Here is a 6,668-nt window from a genome sequence, read left to right on the forward strand (position 1 = left end):
GCTCACGCTGCCCACAGCTAGCAGGTGATGACCGTCATACTTGCAACTATGGTATTGCAGACTTCAGCCACTAGTAAATTGAAAGAAAAAATAAAAAGAATTAGAATGCATATAAAAAAGGAAAACTTTTCCTGCTATTTTTGAGGTATGAGTCACCAGAATTTAAGACTCCATATAATAAAATAGCTCCCAAATACAAAGGTCCCATGGTGCTACCAGGAGAAATCTACGTAATTCCCAATCTACAGAGCCCTACTAAAAGCCCATCTTCCTCACAGCTTTATCCCAGATTCCCCAAGACTTCCTTCAGTACTTTTTGCAGCTCCAGAAAACATTTTGGGGCATAGACCCTGAGCATACAGTCTCTCTACACCCATGAAATCTGTTTGTCACCTACATAAGACAAGCATATGCTTATTTTTCAAAGCCTCTCACACTGCAGAACGACACTGCCTCCTTGCCTTTAAACATTTCCTTCAGGCAGGCCTTGGGAGGCCCCTCAATTAGCCATCCAAGGTGTCTCCAAGAGACCAGTATTTTGCTGATACTACAAGCTTTATTTTGTTGCCATTAAAGATCTGTGCCCATAAATCCCCAACACACTGACAGATGCTTGAACAAGATGCTGTAAGACATAACAGGGAGTGACCCTGTCAAATCAGAAACTGATCCCACCTCTTGTCAAAAGCAACCATCACAATCCTGGAGTAAAACACTTCTGTTCTTCCTTTTCTTTCTTGAAAAAGGTCTACCAAGCAGATACAGAAAAATGAATGCATTTCTAATACAAATTCAAAGAACACACACAGTTACAAATGAAATCACACACTGATACATCCTGCTTCTGTTCTCTCCAATTCTGAGCATGCCTGTGCCTAATTTTAGTACAGAAACCTCCCAGTTTCTGTCGCACAATTTATGGAAACTAGGGTAAGGACACTCCCATCTGTAGAATGGGCCCACAACCATGGCTTCTCACTGCACCATCAGCTGGGAAGTATCTCACTCCGCAATAGGGAAGTCAGCAGAATAAGGTCACTATTGGAGTAGAACCTGCAGGGAAATGTCTGTTGGTTAAAGTGCAGCTACCACAGCAGATGGATCTGCAAGACCAGTTTAATTTGATTCTCCACCTTAGGAGAAAAAAGCAACCATCTTAAGAGTGCTGCAGTTCTATCTGCACCCACGTGGGGCACTTAAAAAAAATAGTATTTGTACAAAATAGCACATATTACAACAACACAGCAAAAGGATTAAGCCCCTCACACAAATTGGAACTAGGAAGGACAAGCATTCAGATGGTAAAAACAAACCTAGAGTATAGCTAATCTCAGCTGAATTACTGTAGCAGCCTCTTTAAGCAAGTGTTGTAGCCATTTGTCAGACTAGAATCAGCTCAGCAGCATCTTGCCTCCCAGAGGCAGCTTTGTAAAGACTTCTCACAGTCTGGGAGGCACCTGCTCAGCAATTAACAGCATGGCATCCATTTAGGAACACCTCCTCCTTTCAACCTACCTCAAACTGGGCTAAATTTTGATTACCCCCACATTCTATTCATTCTAAAGAGTCATCAGTATACAAACCAGTATTCAGCAGGGGTCAAGGATCCATCTTCTTTCATATGAATCATTATAATAAAAACTCACTATGTTAAAGACAATCTCAGTAAGGTATTTTGCCAAGAGGTACCTTTCAAGAACATGAATAAGACAGTTGACTACAATGTCCTAGTCTAAGACAATCTTTTCAAATGCATCACTCTCACCAAATGCAGTGCCTGGCCCTGCAATATGTCAAGCTTCACTGGTAGGCTGGTTTGGGGAGTCAGTTGAATCGTTATTTTGTTCGACCGCTGCCTTCCCAGACAGTGCAACTTACACTGCAGGATTTTTTGCAGATTCATCACAACTTAGAAGTTTCATATCCCAGACTATTATCTATGCAACATTTTAGACAATTTCACAATTTGAGTTGTACTGCCAGTCTAGATACCTAGCATAACATGTCAACAAATGGTCTATTTGGCATTTGGAGAGCCCTGCTTTTTCCCCATTGACCACATTTAGGAATTTGGCCTGCACCAGATACCAGCTTATTTTACTAGTTTTCCCATTTTGATATATGAATCAAGAGTCTCAGTCATAAGCCCATGCTGAGCACGGGCTATACAAATGCAGAACAAAAAGATACCTCATCTTTTACTCCACTCTGAAGTCAGTTTTTAGACATCTGACAAGATTTTTCTCCCTTGCTATGAGCAAACACATGGAGAGGTGTAAAGAGAGACAGCCTTTAGGAATTAAGGCTCACCATGAAACTCCCCAGAGAAAGGGTTGAATAGATCAATGGCAGGCCTACATCTGAAACGTGTTGGGACACTGCCAAAAAGGAACGGCTCAGTGTGTTTTCTGCTTTTATTCATCAACCAAAAAAAAAAAAGTTAACCAGACAAGAGTTAAGAAAAATGAAATAATGTGTTTTTCTGTGCATTGCTTTGTTGTTGGTGTAGCAGTTTTATTTTAATGCCTTTTTTTTTTTCCCCTCAGAAAACCAAGCGCAAGTAGTCTGCATTTCAACCTTCCCTTTTGGGTTATGATTTTACCAGTACTGCTTCTACATGCACACACATTCCTGACAACTCAGTAGTTCCTTGCAATTCCCCCCAAAAAATATTTCTGAGGACAAGAGAAAGAGATCATGCAGAGAGCAGTGAGACATAACCTGGTCAAAGTATGAAATTGCAAGGCTGGGAAAGTAGAAGTCAAATACATGCCTATAAACAAGGCTACACACATGCCCACACATGCTAGCTTTTACTGTCATGCACAACACACCATTTTCACATCAGCTATTGCTGGGGACCTCAGATCTATAAAGCTGAAGAGGCCATTCAATGCCTAATCACCCACGATTAATTCAAATGCAGCCTTTCCATTCACAGGAACACTCCTTGCTTCTAAACCAGAACTGCAGTGTTCTCAATTGTGTCTCAACATGCTCTATGAAGTGTTACGAAAGAAGACAAGAGATTTATCCTGGAGGAAGACAACAGCCTACTAGTGTTTTAATAAACTTGTACACTTAGTCCTTTATGAATGCAGCCTCCCATTATCTGTGCCAAACCAAAACTGCTCACCACATGCCTCTGGGATATTCCCTTTAGAGCTCCCAGCCCCCACATGCCAAACACACTAAGGTTTAACTTCTCTTTGTCCCTCTCGAAGACCTATCTGCGACTTCCTTGATGAGACCCTGATTTCAACATGTGCAAGTCACACTGAGAAAAATACATTCTAGCAGGTTTGCAGCCACACCTGCTGTTCCTTGTACAAACCCTTTGTATAAACCAGGCACAGTGGTAAATCATGCACAGTGGAAGCCCATTCTCACCTATGCACTACAGCAGACAAGAGATGAGTATGTTCCCCTCCGTTACACTGTAGCTTCAGTTTATATGTAGATGGAACCATCTCCCATAGCTAATCTTTCTTACTTGAGGAAGAACTTGCATGCAAGGTAAGGATTTCTCAAAACCAAATGTTATTCTGGACAATTTACTTCTGCAGTGTTCAAAGTTGTGCACTGTACACCTCATAGACAGGAGTCAACATACAGATAGAGGAGGCTGTGGGAGTGGAAAACATACACATTCACCAGACTTTATTACAGATCTCAAACTGAGACACCAAGAATCATCATTTCAAACAACAAGTCACACCCAGAATGCTTGGATGACACTCCAAGCCTTTCAATGGCTTCACGTGTGGTCTCAGTCACTCCCTGCCTCAGTTTCCCCAGTTGCACAATCACAATTTAGTTCCTATTTGCTAGCACTAAGGAAATAGGAGTGACAAGGGGGTTTGTTACTTGTTTTCTTGTTTCAACCTGACACACTGCCCATGATTTACTGCTTGGTTTCATGCAAGAACACTGACTTTTTTCCACAACATCAGAAACTCCAGCCTTGGCCTGGGACACCCTGTTCCACCTGAAAATGCCCAGAAACACTCACTCCGCCCTCCACTGAAACTTCATAACCAAGAACCACATCAGCACCACCTGCCAAATCATTTCTGTGACTACAAACTCAAAACAAAGCGTGAAGAGAGGCATAAACCCCATATGCAGTAACAAAAGCAGCTCCAGGTCTGAGCTCAGGCAGCAAGAGACATGCACACACATTGCAGTTAGGCCTCTCCCGTGACTTCAGTTATATTAGCCAACATTTTGATACATCAGTTCCAGACAGCCAACAACACAAACACATCCCCTTACCTAAAAAGAGATGTTGCAATGACAGAGATGCTACGAGCTTCCAGGTGACAGTGACAAATAAGAAATGAAGATGGATAACGCAAATGTAGGCAAAAGAAAGCAACCAAACATCAGAGAAATACATGCCAGGAGCTCCATGCACCTACAGTCCACCCAAGTCTCTAGATAGCGAAGCACTTCCTCCCCACACACACCATGAGTTTTTACAGCATTTACGCTGTGCAAATAAGCAATGACACAGGGCACGCAGAGGCTTACCTGCTACCCTGGAGGCTTCCCCAAGTGGTGCTGCAGGCTGTGCTGGGGCAGGGCTCCCCTCACGTGCCCTCAGAGGATGGGGAACACACAAGCGCTTCACTTCTTCCACCTCCAGAACTGCCAGCCTTCTCACTCCTGCAACAACAGCAAAAAAAAAAAAAAAAAAAAAAAAAAAAAAAAAAAAAAAAAAAAACTTTTAACACAACTGCACTTCACACACGCAAACCCAAACACCTCCAGCCAAAAAGCAGGCCCATGAACTAAAATGGCTTCCCTGAGTTACACAGGGCACTTTCAGCCCATCAGAGATCCTGACCTGTGTCAGCTGAGCTCTCCAGCCTCACCGCTTCCAGGTGGCCTTCAGTGAATTCCTTCTTCAGCTGTGCTGAGGAAAAGGGAAAACTAAGAAATTGCTGGAAAATACATTCCTTCCAGTGTTTCACCTACGAATTAACACCCCCTTGAAAGAAGCACAGTGATCCCTCATTTGTTTTGTTTGCAAGCAGACTCTAGAGCCTGTGGAGAAATGAGAGCTCTCCTGAGAAATGAGGTGGGGTAGGCAGAAATTTGGAAAACCCTTTAATCTCCTAGTAGACCACAACATGCCTTGAGAGCTGTTTTTAAATTAGCAGCGTGCTTCAGAAATCACAGGGCTTGTAGTTTCACAGCATACAAAAGCCCTAAACTGCTGTAAAATGGCCACCAGCTGAGGCGTGATGGCAGCTGAGGTGGTGTGAAAGCCATGACAGGGTACGAACCTAGAGCTGAGCTGTGTCAGGGCTCTTAGTTCAGGTTCCTCAGGGGTAAAAACCCTGAAATTTGCAAGATTGATACAGGCTTTATAACACCACTGCACACCCATGGGGTATTGGACATTTTTAGCTCCTGCAGGTGCGCTGGCCATGCTGGCAAATCACCCCTCTACAACTCCCTTGCATTCCTGGACTTTGAAGGCCAAAAAAAAAAAAAATCACCCTTTTAAAAAAAGGCAAGGAAGCTGGATAAACACAATGTTAGCCTGTCTTCTGAGCCAAACAAAAGTTGTTGTATGTTTAGGTCTGTGAGTTTTCCTGATACACCACAACAGTCATCCAGTGTCTTGAAAAGGACCACATAGCCGATAGAAGATTTCAGCCTACTTGATTTCCCAGTAAGAACACTTGGTGCTCATCTGTTCTAAGGTCTCTCCTCCTTTGTCAAAAAAAAGGAAGCTGTAAGACTAAGACTTTATTCATTCCTCTCACTCATCATTCTTAAGTACCAAACCTAGGATGTCATAGGATGATACGGTTTATTCAGCTTCCTTCTCAGTTCCCAGCTTGTCCTTAAAGCTAATGAAGTCACTTGTCCTGTAACTTGATAGTAGAACTCACCAATACAATGCACGCAACTCACAACTGGCTGCCAGATGGCAGGAAAGCCATGCGATCTCTATTAACTTTACTAGATTTGAACCTGGGAGTTGCAGAGCCTCATATCTCACAGTCAGTCCTCGGCCAAGTCCATTCCCTGCTGCTTTCCTTTCTTTGAAGATTCAGATTTCATTCAGACAATGAGACACTCACTGTTCTAGCCAAATACCACCTCCAGCCTGCACTAAAGTAAATCCAACTATCCACATGAACGATGAGCACAAACTTAACTATGTGAATCTTCAAAATACAGCATCTGAGCAGACAGTTGGAGATGATCTCTCTATGACAAGTCCAAGCCACCTACGCTGCAATGGTATTTATACCCCAGCACTGTCCATGAAAAGCGCTTTGAAGGCAGCAATGATTTTAGTTTCACAGGTAAATGTAACTGCTCGCACTGTAGATTAAAAGCCCTGCGGCACAGGTTTGTTAAGCAACCCAAATCTATGGTAAAGCTTGGAACAAAAAACACTCTCTGCTTTATGGTGTTAAGCTGTAACTATAAAAACAATTTTCCTTTATATTAACACCTCCTCTGCCCAGTGTCATTGAGACTAATGAGATAAAAATTGCACCAACTTAACTGGAATGGAAATTTGTCAGTAGTTCTTGATAGGATTGTTTTCATTGCAAGGTGATACTGCTTTGCTAGTGTCCAGCTGACACATGCAGAACCGGCAATAGCCTTGTGGTCTTGCATCAAGCACGAAATGGTTGCAC

The 6,668-nt window shown here is 42.8% G+C and overlaps 1 protein-coding gene across 1 annotated transcript in view; it reads right to left on the reverse strand.

Annotated features, from left to right (window-relative positions):
- SLC41A3 (solute carrier family 41 member 3) overlaps positions 1–4,913 on the reverse strand; it is a 120,741-nt gene extending 115,828 nt beyond the window's left edge. The window contains exons 1-2 of the mRNA XM_040569156.1: positions 4,850–4,913; positions 4,534–4,668 (exon numbers count right to left, since the gene is read on the reverse strand). The gene's annotated coding sequence lies outside the window, so the exon portion shown is untranslated. The remainder of the gene's footprint in view (positions 1–4,533; positions 4,669–4,849) is intronic.
- Between the last annotated feature and the right edge of the window lie 1,755 nt (positions 4,914–6,668).

Source organism: Cygnus olor, chromosome 10 (genome assembly GCF_009769625.2).
Source record: "Cygnus olor isolate bCygOlo1 chromosome 10, bCygOlo1.pri.v2, whole genome shotgun sequence".
Taxonomy (NCBI): Eukaryota; Metazoa; Chordata; class Aves; order Anseriformes; family Anatidae; genus Cygnus; species Cygnus olor.